General features: G+C 44.2%; 1 protein-coding gene across 3 annotated transcripts in view; it reads left to right on the top strand.

Moving 5' to 3' along the window:
• Nucleotides 1–6758: 6758 nt before the first annotated feature.
• ZBTB21 (zinc finger and BTB domain containing 21) overlaps nt 6759–15176 on the top strand; it is a 31130-nt gene continuing 22712 nt past the window's right edge. Inside the window, exon 1 of one of the 3 annotated variants that reach the window (XM_082304333.1) lies at nt 6759–6865. The gene's annotated coding sequence lies outside the window, so the exon portion shown is untranslated. Of the gene's footprint in view, nt 6866–7645; nt 7786–8089; nt 8110–15176 lie in introns of those variants that run through there. The other 2 variants (XM_082304330.1, XM_082304331.1) reach the window with 2 other exon arrangements.

Here is a 15176-nt window from a genome sequence, read left to right on the forward strand (position 1 = left end):
AGGTGGAAGTCCACAGTTTCGCCAAAATTGACACTTAGATACTCTGCGCTGAGACACATGTAGTCCACGTGCATTTGCACCACTATACAACCCTAGCTCAGACTGAGGAACTGAGGTACACTGCCTGAGGTCTTCCTTTCCGTCATTTCCATCTCAATGACCCCGGCCCTTTCTAACTCTGATGCCAAGTGAGGATTCTTGGTGAGAGAACTCCTGTTTAGCTAGCTGTGTAGGGACCTCCCTTAGGTCTTCAAACTTTAATTAAAACTCTGAGTAGTCTGGCCATTAAAAACCCTTCTTTTTAGAGTGCTGGGTTGTTTGGTTTTTTTCCAAGAAGTCCCATGACAACACCAAGGGAAGTGTTGTAAGAAGTCATCATACTGTGAAGAGTCTGGCAATCAAAGCAGTGCAGCTCATGTGTGTGATTTTACCATCAGAGTTGTTTTCAACCAGAAACACTTATCCCGTGGTTCTCCAGTAAGTATTCTAGTTGTACTGGTCATATGCAGTCTGGAGCTATGATCTCTGCCAACACAACTAAGCAAATGACATTGGAGAGAGTAACGCGTGTATATTTGAGGGAGGGGAAGCCAACTGTGTAACGGCATGGCCAAATTTTGCCTCTTCACATTCAGCATTCGGAATGGCACGTACACATAGCACTGTGTAAACACATGCACCTACCGAATGCCTAGAATATAACACATTACAGCCAGTTAGGCCCCAAGCAAGACGCTTGTACTGGAGAGGCAATCAGCCTCTCTGTTGTCCACATATATAATTGGCTCATATGTAATCAACTGCCACAGGGAACTGGGGGGAAGAGCGTCAAATTGACGGAGAAGTAGGTCAGGTGAAAAGGCCTCTTCCAGAGCACTGTTTCCGTGCTTCAGAACTGTAAAGCAACATTTACTAAATAAATCCCCATTCTGTTTTGGGTCTGAACTCGTCCTGCAAATAATGTAATTAGACAGTACAGAATTGACAATAATAAATTCAGCCAGCAGCATAAACATAAAGACATCAATAATTCGGTGTCTTGGTTATTTTTGCTATGCCGCTTGAACTTTCTACTCAATAATGAATAAATCAGTCAGTACAGAGATGACAACGGTAAGACTGCACAGGCCATAGAAGTGCAAAAGTTGACCCACAGTTATTACAGGGCAGTATTTCTGTATTCACAGCCTGAAAGCAAGTTTCAGTTCCTCATCTCAAATCATGGTCATGTCTTCATAGTGCACAGAAAGGCATGAGAATAAGTTTAAAGTTGTTACAGATTGCAAGCTCTCCTCAGAATACGCGTTTTGTAGTCCTAGGACTAGCATGTTAACATCACATAGGAAATGACTTAGTGACACAACAGCACCCTCGGGTATAGTACATGCACAAAAAAAAAAATAGCTTTTTGGCTGCACAAACCAAAAAATACCATCTAGAAATAACATTTCTGGCACTATTTGATGAAACAAAGAAATGCAAACACAATTTTTCAGCAAGCCAATAGGCTTACTTCCTAACTTTTGCATTTTTTACTTGATGAGAACTTACCACAAATCACCTCTAACATTTGGATACAATTTTCTGAAAAGAAAAATAATCTACTCAACATACACCACATTTTTCCAGCATCTTAGCAATGCGCAAACACAAATGCACTTGCTGCAACTCCAAAAATTGCTATCCATCTCTGTGTATTCTCTAACCCCAGAAGACTGTTGTTTGAGTCCAAACTGTCTGACTGATGCTGAGGGATTAAAGCATCAAGCTGACTTTTAAAATATACCATAGCACTAATAGCTCTGTTGCTCTCTCTGATTCACTTATATAAACCTTCTCGAGAACCGAGGCTGCAGTCACAGTGCTTTCTGCCAAGAAACTTGATCCCTAAAGCCACATTTACAGGAAAACAGGATGATAAACATAATTGTTGTACTAATGCAGACTTTCGCACTATCATGCCACTTATTCTTCCTGAAAATAAATTTTGCTAAACATGAACAAAAGCATGAGCCTTCCTTTTTTTATAGCAAGCATGAGACAATTTTTCTTTGCTTTTCCTTGCTTGGAGTTAGCATACGAACAGAATTTTAGAATACGCTTGCCGTATCATCCATCTTCACATTTGCTTTTTCCTGAATTTCTTTACATACAGTTTGTCTGAAATAAAGAGCCAGGATGTACACACTTGGAACTAGGAAATCAAAGCCACTTTTTAATATTGTCTTACACACTTCCACGGTAATCAGAATACTCAGGATTTTATTTTTAGAAGACTCAGACACTGAACTCCAGCTGATCAGAGCTATGAAAACTGGTAACATGAAATTGTGCCGTATCTGCTGCACTGTGACAGACACTGTGTTTCAGTTGCTCCTGCAGCTTTTTATCAAGGTGTTTTTTAAAGTACCCACGAATCGCTTACTAGTTGCAAATGAAGATACATTGTTCTTTTAAACAATCATAGTACCGTGACCGTCTGCCCACTTAGAGAATACATGCCTTCATACTTGCAGCATATTCTTCTCTGAATCGTTGTCCGACCTGTGGAACTACCACCTTTTTAAGTAGGTATGTGTTAACTACTATTTAGCAGTTTTCTAGGGTAATGTTACTATCTAGCTTGTGGTTGTCTGGCAGCGTTTATCTGAAACCGTCCGAGCCGTTAGGCATGTGGATTCTGAGTGGAAAATATTAACTAGATGATTGTGCTATTTGCAGAAGAACGAGGGTGACAGCTAAAAAAGCTCAAGGCTTGGCACTCAGAAACTGTAACACCAGGAATGAAGAGAGTTTTACATTATACTGTATTATAATTATTTTCCTGGTAAGAAATTTAAATCTTCAGAAGGAGTCTTGCCTGTGTACCTTGCTTCACGCTGGTTACGGAAACACTGCGATTTTTGTAATATTCTCATTGTGTTTCTTACTGCCTGGTTGTCTCTCTGAATACTGGTAAGTGTCCATACTTTTGTGACAAGATAAGTGACAGGTTTTAACTAGAAAAAGTAAGATTTCTTTTTACCTGCTAGCATTTGTTATGGGAGGTTTCATATGAACGTATTAGACAAAGAAAGAAATAAAAATCTGGGCACCCTTTTCCATGCACAGCTGTCAGCAATGAGAAACTGGTAGAAAATTCTGTGTCTGTATTTTGGCAAGTCATTAAGTGACCTGTGTTTTGGCAGAATATTTGGAATCGATAAAGCTAGACCTCCAGTGTTTCCAGAAATACTTGCTGCACTCATCAGTGGCTGAAAGGAACCGGATCATTCAAGTGTTTTCTGTGATTACAAGCAACAGCGCTTCACTTTTCAGAAGTTCTGGGATAGAAGCCGGCATCTGAAGGAACAGGGTAACGGCCACGTGTGTCCTGCAGCATTAGCATTTGCTCCACTGATAAGATTTCCAGGGCCAACTGAGCGAGGAGGCTGTTTCTTAGAGATTAATTATCTCCCTCTGCAATATGTCCTTGGCAATTGTAATGCCAGAGTTTTTGGTGGGAAACAAGACAGATGTAACACTCTGGCCCTCGGGTACTGCATTTCTGCTATTACAGCAGCTACGGGAGGACCTTAGAGTTTGAAAAGCTGCGCTCCTAGGAGGAGGGGGTGCAGCAGCAGCATATACTCCTCAAGCTATCAAAGTACAGAACGGACCTCTCTATGCAGACATAAGACTCGAAGAAAATTTACCAAGATGAAGAATTTTAGCATCTGTGCTTAGTCAAGGTTCCCCCACCTAAATGAAGTAAAATTAGACTGCATGACATTCCTTCTGAGGTGCGTTCTTCTTTCTTTAACCTCTTTCCTTCCCAAAACCAAGCTTTTCTCTGCAAAACTGTTTCTCAGCTGCTAATGGAGGGGTGGCTAAGGGTATCTGAGATACTTCTAAGGCTCTCTAAAAGAAAATAACCTGATGTCATTAGTTTTAAATTAATCACACAAGGTCCAAACCTTCACTGAACAATTTTTAGGGGTCTATACATCAAAAAGGGCTGAAACTACAGATCTAGAAAAAGACAGCCTAGCTCCAGGATATGACTTTATTCCAATTATTTTTATATTGAAAATGAAACAAATGTTAGCATTAAAAAACTAAACTATTCAGAGTACACAAAGTGGCCCTATAGCACAATATTTGCATTACAAAAAATAGTAACTTCTCAAACATACAACCAATGCAAGTGTTTTAGTTTTTACATGTAAATTTTCTCACAAAGTCCATGAATAATCATGCATATTTTTAAAATAGTTTGCTTTACATTCTACGTTTTGCAGGGGTTCAGTTTTTAACAAAATTCCAGTGATTAAGCTTGTTGGCAAGTATGACTGAAAGTTAATCAGAGCAGTTATTGGATACTCTGAATGGAAAACAAACCTTATACTCAACAAACATGCACCTGGCAATAACAGCTGCAGCCACATACATGTAGATGAAAAATACATCAAACTAAGCGCTCCATCAAAGCATTTTAAATGAGAAAAGTTTGAAAAAAATATTCATAAACAGGCTATTCCTGAAGAACAAGAAAGTATTCAAATAATTGTGAATGGTATATTTGACAAAATTAACCTACTTAGAGACAACTTAAACCCCAAATAATTCTACAGCATGAATTCCTTGCCTAGATTTCATTAGAATCAAGAAAAATCTGATTTACAGGCAATTAAGGCATCCGTACAACTCTAATAACATCAAGTCAATCAGACTCAATCATGAAATACAGTCAGATTGAGTCTTATGTCACTTCAAACCACAAAATCTTTGGGAATTACATTGAAACTGTTCTCAAATCATCTCCTTAAGGTAAGAGCTACAGAGAATAACTCCTGTCTGGTGCCAATATTATACAAGCCACTATGTGGACCTTACTCTAATGGCTGCACTTTCACTAGGGAAATTGACAAATCAAAAATACTGATAATAAATACCTGCACAGTAAGACATGCTTATATACATGTGTGCGTACAGCTTAAAGAACACGATTTTTTCAGCAGGGTAATTCCAGCACGGAGGTTCTCCATCTGTGACACAGGCCCTTTTGGAGAAGTGTGGATGAGAAAATAATTATGCAAGATCAGTTTGTTTCTGCTTGGCTAAGAAATAACTGGGTACATCTGAAAAAAGTTAGCAGGGCCTTGCCAGATTTACGAGCTAAGGTTAGTTTCGCAAATGCTTCACTGGCAGCGCAGCCAGTGTCACTGCACAAACTGGTTTATGCGAACAGATCCAACTACTTTCCGAGTTGTTTGATCCCATTACCACAGTAGGCCTGCTATTGTGCTGGAGCAGTTGACTGCATACCCACGCAAAGAACCAGAGCAAGGAACTATTCCAGATGAAACCAAGCAGCTCGTTTGGTTTTCATGCCGGTTCATCACACAACCACACTCACGTCAGGACAGAAGCGGCAGTAGCACAAGTCTGTGAATGAAAAAATCCCCCCGTCCTTTTACAGGCAGCTTAGCAAGCTTGCAAAACCACCAAAAGAGACAGCAATAGCAAAAAATGTGTCTGGAGAGGTGAGAGAGGAGCTGGACCCAGTGAGGTGCATTGCCATTTTTCTTACGTGGGGTTTAGCCCATTTGCAATCAACCCTTGGCAAAAGGGTTTAAACGCAGCACTAAACACATTACAGAGATTCTAGTAGCTGCTTCAGAGTATTTGTGACTTCTGTGGAATATCTAAAAGCACTGTTGGAAAACGTGTATGCGGATTAGATGTTAATCTCTAGAATTCGAGCTGTCCTTAATGAAAAGATAATGGGTCAGATTAGCTTTCAACAAAAACAAGAGAAATCTTGTAACTCTAATTTCTATTTTAATACTTGTATTTTGACAGATAAAGCCCTATTCAGGTATTTAATTCAAAATGGATAATTTCAATGAGAAGCAAGCCTAAAGCAATGATAATGTCCATTATAATTTTTCAAATCACTTCAAGATGAACGAGCAGTTACAAAGGGTCCAAGCCAAAATCCACCAGCGCCCGGGCATATACCAGGGAACGGTGGACTGGCTCGCGAGGATGCCACGTGCATACCATTAGAAACTGAGCTCCTTCGCAAACCGCGCCGGACCTTCCCCCCTACATTTTAGAAAAAGATGGATTAAAATAAATAAATAAAAAAAAAGAAACCACAACACCGCAGACTATTGAATTAGGAGAACTGCGAATGAACGCTGCCTGCAGGGGTTTCCCCCCCCCACAGACCCCCGCCGGCGGCACGCGCGGCCCAGGCCAGGGAGGGGGTGCGGGTTCCCACAGCGGCACCCCGCCAAATCCCACTGCCGCTGTCACCGGCCCCGCCGTGACACGGGCCCCACAACGGTGGGGGTGCGCGGCGGGGCGGGGGAACCTGCCCCCCCCGGGACCGCACACACCACCGACCCCCCGGGGCTGCCTCAGTTTCCCTCCCGCGAGCGCCAAGCCGTTAACGGGGGGGGCGGGGGGGGGGGGGGAGGGGGTGGCGGCAGCCGGGGACGTGTCGGGGGACGCCGGCGTTTGGCGCCCTCCCCGCCACGCGGCGCCGGGCGCGAGAGGCGGGCGGCCCGCGCGCGCGTGAGGGCTGCCGCCCGCCGCGCTACCTGTGGGGGAGGGGCGGCGGGTGGGGGATCCCCGTAACCGTCCCTCACCGCCACCCTCCCAGCCGCGCCAGCGCCTCGCCCCCCGCTCCCCCGCCGGCCAATCGGAGCGCTGCGCACGTGACGAGCGTTCCCTTCGATGACCTCATCCCTGGTGTGGGATGACGTCAAATTCAAGATGGATGGAATCACGGCGGTGGCAGCAGCGCGCGCGGGCGAACCGTGAAAGGAGGCGCCGAGGGGGGCAGCAGGGGGGGGCGCGGCTGGCGGCGGAGAGGGTGAGTAACGGCCGCGTCTCGCGCCCGTTTCGGGGGCTGCCCGCGCCGTATGGGTCTCCCCGTGTACAAAGGCGTCTTTTCCTGACGTAACTCTGAGGTGGTTTTTTTTTTTTCCCCCACCGAGCGGGGCTGCGGTCCCCGAGCAGAGCGGTGCGCATGCGCCGGTTACGAAACTCGCCCCCCTCGCCTCCGCGCATGCTCCCTTTGCTGTGAGGAAACGGCGGGTGCCCGTTGCGCCGGCACACGCCCGCCACATAGCCCCGCCGGCCCGCCTGCTGCGCATGCCCCGCGCCCGCACGCCGCCCCAGCCGGCCCTCCTGCGCCTGTGCCGCGCCCCCCCCCCCCCGCCCCCCTGGGCTGGGATCCCGCGGACCTGCGCCTGCGCGGCGGCCGGAGCGGGGGCAGCGCCTGCCGTCGCTCTCCCTCACGGCGCATGCGGAGCGCCGCCGTTGCCGGGCGGGGGCGGGGGGGGGGGGAGAGGCGGCGCAGGAGCGGCGGCGCGTGGGGAGCAGCGCGGGGGGGTGCGCGCGCCTGCGCCCCGCTGAGGCGGGGCTGGGCGGGGTGGCGGGAAGGAGCGCGCGGCCCCGTGCCCGCGTCTCCCTACCTGCGCTGCGCCGCCTGAGGAGGCGGTTACCCCGCCCCGCCCCGCCGCAACGGCCGCGGGAGGGACGGGGCGTCCTCCTGGTAGCGGCACGCTTCCCCCTCCGCCTGCGGGGCCGCGGGAGCTGCCGCTCACGGTTCTCCCCGGGCCGGTAGCGGCTCTGATCCGAACTGTAAAACATGACAGAGGATCCGGGCGGGCTGTGGCTCAGTGTCATAGGTCCTCCCCGGTGTGTCTTGAAGGGAGAGCCACGCTAGCCTGCAAATTTCAGGGCGGAAAGCAATCCGGCAAGGTTCCTGCGACCTATAAGTACATGCAGGTATTAAGCGAAGTGTAGTTTTGCTAGTGCAAGCGCTCTTTGGCTGTATTATTCATGAGTAGGAAAAAGTACATCTCACAGTCTAGTGGAAAATCCTCTGCGCTGTGTACCAGCATGTGCTATGCATTTGCAGAAGGCTGTGGAAGGCATTTTACCCCATCACGGCTCTCGGAGAGAATTTTACTGTAATGCTTTTTAAAGTCCAAACTGTCATTATATGTCCAGATCGGATGCGGCTCATGTAAAGTATCAAACGGCTGGAAAACTTAATCTAAAGGAGTTACTATGAGACAGGAAATATTGTGGAATTCCATTGTGTACTGAGTAAGCTCTTCTTAATAATTAAATGGCACTTGTTTTAAAAGGTATTCAGGTTTTTTTGTTGTTGGACTCGCAGTGGAAGTAAGAGGTGGGTGGGCTGCAGGTATAAGAAGAGATTGTGATGAATTACATAATCACACAACTGTTTGTGAATACAGTGAGGATCTCGTACTTAAGTTATAGTTAATATTTTTATCCTTGGGTAAATGTTAATATGAAAATAGAATTTTTTAAATGTATTTTGTACAACAAGGTTTTCAATATTAAATTGGGAGTAGTAAATATGTATTACAGGTAAATCTAGTACTGCTTTATGTTTGTATTGCCTGAACACTGCCAATTATAGTGTTCTGTTCTGGCTTTGCTCAAACTGACAAACTAACTGCTTTGACTAAAATTTTCCACCAGGGTTATGCTGATGTTCTTCAGGGGAAGTTTTGAGAAAATTTTAGCAACTGTTTTTATAAACCTTGTTTGCAAAAAAACAAATGACGTGGTCATCTCTTGGGTGGAAGGGGATCTGACATCCCTTTCTCTCAGAAATTTTATTATCCACATGCTATGCAGTTGTAAGCTCATAAGAACATTAAGTTTACTTTACCTGTAGAAAATCCACCCAACCTGACTGAATTGTGAACATTTAAAGAGCTGTCATTTGCATGTTCTCAGTAGGGACTCTCAGGGACATGTCACAAATTACAACTTCTGGAGTTTTCAGCTACAACGATGTGTGCCAGACCAGGATCGATCAGGGGTTTCTCCAGCGGTGAGCTCCCCTGAGCCTGCTGGAGCCAAGATAACCCCTGGGGATCGGAACTGAGAGTGAGTGACCATGCCTCTTGCTCTCAGTGGTTCTTGCTCCTTCGCTAATTTCAACATTGCCCTGTGATCCAAAACAGGGTTAAAGTCATAATGAGTTGGGTGCTTTTTTAAGGACTAAGGTAACTTACCCTTTAGTACGTATTAGCACTCTTATTTAATATAAAAAGAGGCAATAGCATGTAGGAAGTTCCTCTTTGCGCTGTACGTTTAATGGTACACAAGTATGATAAATGTGAACGTTTTTGCTTCCTTTTCCTGCTGTGTAGGTTCCAAGTGGCAGGGTGATACCCTGTCAGCTGACTCAAACTCAACACCCTTCTCAGGCTGAGAACCCTCCAGATCACTAGCAGCTTGATATCACTAAGAGACTGGAGTTTTGTGAGCTCATGTTTTTTGTGTGTGTGATCCTAGAGAATACTGATACACACAGAATTAAATAGTTGGTGCTCTGATCATCTTCATAGTAATGGCTGACTATGCTTTCCTTAAAATTAGAGGCATGCCAACATTTGGGTTTAAAAGGACAACTTTACAGAAAGCTGTGAGCTTTCATACTGTATTGAAGTTGTTTCTTTTTGAACTTCAGTAGCTGTGAAGCAGTTACCATAAAAAACATCAAGTAATTTCCCATTATAGTTTTCAAAGTTTTGAAAGTTGTTTCATCTGCAAAATAGTGATAACTACAGTCTATAAACAAGTGTAGACTTACAGGGTAGAGGAAGGAGGAGCTGGGGAGAGGAAGTTGGGCTGTAACCACCATATGGTTTGTACTGCACTGGGAGGTGCTATGCTGTGAGTCACACACTACAGTTGCAGCTATTTCCAGCTCTCATTAAAAGAAATTCTCAACTTTTGAGCAAGTGAGCTGTTTCATAATGAATTCTGCTACATTTAATGATCTGAGATCCTCAGAAGGGAAGAAAAAAAAAATCTTGAAAGGCAGCAAAATCATTTGTTGCAAGTGGAAAGACTGCAATACGTCCTGCTTTAAAATAGATGTTCTCGTGCAGAGGGAGTTGCTTTCCCCAAATATTTATGGTGTAGATTTAATATTAGTCTATGTACTGTAATCTTTTTTCCTATTTTTTCCTTAATGATAATATTTAAGACAGTGGTTCTCTTATACTTTCTTTCATTCAGCAGTGAAATAAAAAAAATCATCTGTTGTCTTTGCTTATTGGCTACTTTATGTATTATGTTGTTCTAGAATAGTTCAGGCATATTTTATGAACAAGAAAAGAAAGCGTTGAGCAATTCTTCTACCTTCCTAAACTTATTCTGCCTCCACCACTACCACCATCAGTTCAGCAGTCTTACAGCCCATCCAAAATAAGAAAGTTTTAAAATCACCTGGTCCTGATTGTTGAGGGGGTTTTCCCTCTGAGATGTAGTGAAACACCACACCTTTGTTGTGCAAGATCTGTCCATACAATCTGTGATGAAAAGACATGAAAAATCCTTTGGGCAAATAATTTCAAAAAAGTGTTGTGAAACTGTCATAGTAATTCGTATACAACTAAATTGCATTCTTCAGGAAAGGAAGAAGTACTTTTCCCTTTTTTGTCTTGGAGCGTTAATCTCCTTATGCATGGTTATTCCTACATCAGCACTTAAGAGTGCGAGTAATCTTTTGGTTGCAATTCATTCTTAGTAATCTCTTGGATAAGGTGTGGTTAGCACAGGGACAGTTCTTACACAGGGAACACAGTTCTTACACGGGGGTGTCTCTGCCACCCCCTTGCCCCCCCTCCCTCTGACTCACTGATTTCCCTCCAGCGCTCTGTGGCTCATGCATAGGCCAGCACCAAGCCTGACACCACAATACACTGAAACTAGGAGTGTACCAGTAGTTGCAGTGGGGTGGGTGCCACCAGCTGAAAAATATCAGAGCTACTTTGGAGTGAACTATTTGGCATTCTGGTCTGAATACATTTGTAAGTATCTTCAGAGAATTTTTCAAAAATAGCGTACTTGGTACAGTAAATATGCCTCACAAAAAAATTTTAAAGTAAATGAAGAAGCATGGAAGGAAAAGCAGCAGAATTACAGTGATTTCTAATCACTGTTTGCCACAACTTAATCTACCTGTCACAACCAAAAGGAATTAGTTTATTTTGTGCCAGGACATAACTCTGAGTACAGTCCTTCAGCTATTGAGGTCAATGGGCAAATTCCCTGGAAGTTCAGTAAGAATAAGACCAGCTCCTTTCTCATAAATACTTCTGAGGAATAAAGAAAAAATACATAGTGTTCTTGTTCATGGAAGAGGATTTTTTAAATTTTTTTTTAAAAAGTATGTGAGATGTTGCCTACCTCCAAATGCACGTGGACTTTGAGTAAGCTGAAAATCTTCCACGTGCTATTCATGACCTCGTAAATCTCTTACGTAAAACTCATGTAAAATTGCTGTTGTCTTCCCCCTTTTACAGTATCCTGTATCATCTTTCCAGTATCTTGCCCATAATTAATGATGGCTGAATGGCGATGATGGCTGAATGGCGTTTTCTTTGGATGCCTTCAGCGGGTGGAAGATACCTGCTTTCCCTGAATCATAAGTTTCTCACTTGGCAATTTTTTAGGCTCAGCCTTTGTATTAGTTCTGCATGTTTCAGATTAAGTGCATCTCTTGTTTTCTTATAGAAACCTCAGTGTAAATGCAATTCTGTTGATAGAAAAGTACCTTATATGGGTATAATTAGCTTTTCCTCCCATCTAAAATATACTATACCTGTAAAAAGGACCTTTATATTCATAGAAATATGCCCACAATTAGGCTTTGTCATTTTCACTATACCAGGAAAATTAAAAGCAGTATATAGACAAGATTTTGTTGTGAATTGGGCCAGTTAAACAAAGGAAGAGTTGCTCATATAGTAAAGCAGATGACTGAATATTACTCAATTTGGTAAGTATATCTCAGCATTACCAATAAAATAATAAAGTTAACCTGTAGAAAGAGTACAAGTGTACACATTTGGTGTGTGTCTCCCCGTCTTCAAATTCTTGATTTCATGCATCTCTTACCAAAAAATCATATGAAATATTTCTGGGGATGAGGTTTTTGTAGGTGTTTCACTTGTATGGCCATCGAGCCTTTCGATCTTGTCCCATCAGAGAGTTTAATGGCAGTGTTACAAAACTCAAGAGAATGAAAACTGAAGAACTCCTTCAGGAAAGGTATTTTTAAACTTTTTAGTCTGTTGACTTAGTTTGCAGCAATTTAGATGATGAGTTACACACCTTTCAGTCCAGGCATTGAGGCCAGGACAAATATTTTATCAAACTGTGTTTGATGTGTTTTAATCTTCATGAACTCTTCCAAGAAGAATCAGAAAACCTCACAGCCGGCGCGCATTCCTGCCCTCTCCCTTACATCCAGTAGTTGTGCAATCCCATGGTCAGCTGGATCAGTTTACTGATCTGACAGCAAGCTAGTCCTTCCTTAGTGGGGGAGGAGACACGGACTGCTCCTTGCAGGAGCAATCCCTAGTTAGAACGGACTGAGAGTAAGATGAAATTGCACCCTTAGCTGCTGCTTTTTGGTAAACAAGAATGAGAAGGACAAGCAGAGCTTTCTGGTGTTACTCTGACATTTTGTAGTTTGCTGCAAGTCAGGAGGAGCTATTTTGAGTGTCAGTTGGCGAAACTACGGGTATGATCTGAATGTGAAAAGTAGCCTCTAATTTTTAAGAAAATTTGCAGTCTGTATCAGGATAACTGCTAATTATTTGTCTCTAGATGAGGGCAAAATAAAGAGACTGCAGAATATTATAGAATTTCTTCTTTTCCTCTCCCTAAATTTCTGCTTCTGTATGTGTGGAGGACAAATATTTGGAAATTAATACATCAATTTTACACACTAGCAAATGTATTATTTATCTGATTTTCTGCCTGTCTTCATACCAGTGAGTCTCTCCTTGCTGCTGTCCTATTGGAAATGAAAAACATTTGTCTTCATGGAGAAAGTTCACAGTATTGTCTGCAATGGAAAACAGCAATAGCAGTTTGTCCTGGTTTCAGCTGGGATAGAGTTAGTTTTTTTCCTAGTAGCTGGTATAGTGCTGTGTTTTGGATTTAGGATGAGAGTAATGTTGATAACACGCTGATGTTGTAGTTGTTGCTGAGCAGTGCTTACACTAAGTCAAGGACTTTTCGGCTTCTCATACTGCCCTGCCAGTGAGGAGGCTGGAGGTGCACAAGAAGCTGGGAGGGGGCACAGCCAGGACCGCTGACCCAGACTGGCCAAAGGGCTATGCCATACCGTATGATGTCACGCTGAACAAAAAACTGGGGGGAGCTGGCTGGAGGGGGCGCAGCTGCTGCTCAGGAGCTGGCTGGGCATTTGTCAGTGTGTGGTGAGCGATTGCATAGTGCATCACTTGTTTTGTATATTCTTTTATTGTTATTATTTTCCCTTCCTTTTTCTGTCCTGTTAAATTGTCTTTATCTCAACCCACGAGTTTTACCTTTTTTCCAGTTGTCTCCCCCATCCCACCGAGGGGGAGTGAGCAAACAGCTGTGTGGTGTTTAGCTGCCTGCCGAGTTAACCATGACAGTCCTTTTTGGTGCCCAATGTGGGGCTCGAAGTGTTGAGATAACAACAGATCTGATCAGAGCGTGTTGAAACAAATTTGTTATAAGCATTCATTATTAGGTTAATAGTTGCTGGTCACAATCTTGATTTATTTTCTCTCAAGAGTTGTGGTGCTTGTTCTCATAGTTGTGTTCCGTAACGCCTCACTTGCTGTATATGTTCCCTGTTGTGCTGTTTCATCACCTCTAGGGGCTGGGTCAAGGTTATCATTTTGCTGTACTGGGTAACACTGGCTTATGATATGGTAAAATTACTGGTCGTGAGACTAATCTGGTATTTGTACTCAGCATTGCCGTCATCTCCGTACTTTTGGAACCATCTCTCAGAAACTATTAATAATACACTCATTACCTTTTCTCCTCAGCGAGCCAGTCTATGGGGGAAATAAAGGGGGGACACTTTCCCCTGCTCCTTCGCCTTCCCCTTCTCCTCCAGGCTAGTTACAATAGCTCTTCAGAATTTTTAATATCCTTGGGATGTTCAAACCAGCATGTTCATATTGCTGTGTCTCCTGAATGTGTTTCAGGTCTTGTTTAAGGTTAAACAACTATTTAAGAATACCACCCAGAGATCTGCCCCAAGGCTGGATAGTTATGAGTGGCAGGGCGTGTGGGATAGTATGGGCAAATGCCTAGGACAGTGGGCCCCTCCAGTATTTTGGAACTGCACCCCTGAACAAGTGCAGAATCCCGAAAAATTAGTAGAATATTTGGAAAAAGTATGCTCTCACCCTGGCAGTTCTAGGGAGACACAAATCACTGCAACGTGCTGGGGCCTGGCTCATGCCTACCAAGCCCTGTTCAACACTATTCAGTACCCTCAAGGGGAAGAGGAGGTCTCTGGATCTGATGACAAAATGACAGGCACTGTGGCTACTCCAACCCCCGTGACAAGCACTGCCGCTGAACCAGAGAACCAGCCTATGCTGGTAGTAGTCGCCCCTATACACAAGAAGAAATCTTGGATGCAAAAGACAGCTCGTTTAGTAAGGGGAGAAACTACTACTAAGAAGGGAAAGGAGAAAGAAGTGGACGAGGCAGGCTACTCCAAAGCACGACCATCATAAGAGGAGGAAGAGGCAGATCTCATAAACTCATAAACCATCAGGGTGGTAACCACCTGATCCCTATCCCTGAGTGAGCTGCAAGATATGCAAAAAGATTTCAGCCATTGTCCAGGCAAGCACATCATCACCTGGCTGCTCTGATGCCAGGATAGTGGGGCCAGATGGAAATAGAGGGCAGGGAAGCCAAGCAGCTGGGATGCCTTTCTAGGGAAGGGGGCATTGGGAAAGCAATTGGAAAAGGGGCACAAGCTCTCAGCCTCTGGAGGCAACTCCTGTCAGGTGTGAAGGAAAGGTATCCCTTCAGGGAAGATGTTATATGTCACCCAGGCAAGTGGCCCACCATGGAGAGAGGTATCCAGTACCTGAGGGAATTAGCTGTGCTGGAGGTGATTTATGATAACCTGAACAACAAGCAGTTCTCCAAACATCCAGATGAAGTCAAGTGCACACGACTGGAGCACACCATCGTCATATGCCAACTCATTGGCAGTAATGACCTGGAAAGACAAAGAGGGACAAACAGTGGATGAATTGGCTGGCCAAATCCAGCAATACAAAGAAAGTCTCTCTTCCTCCTTACGGGCCTGC

Source organism: Platalea leucorodia, assembly GCF_965183815.1.
Source record: "Platalea leucorodia genome assembly, chromosome: 2".
NCBI classification, from domain to species: domain Eukaryota; kingdom Metazoa; phylum Chordata; class Aves; order Pelecaniformes; family Threskiornithidae; genus Platalea; species Platalea leucorodia.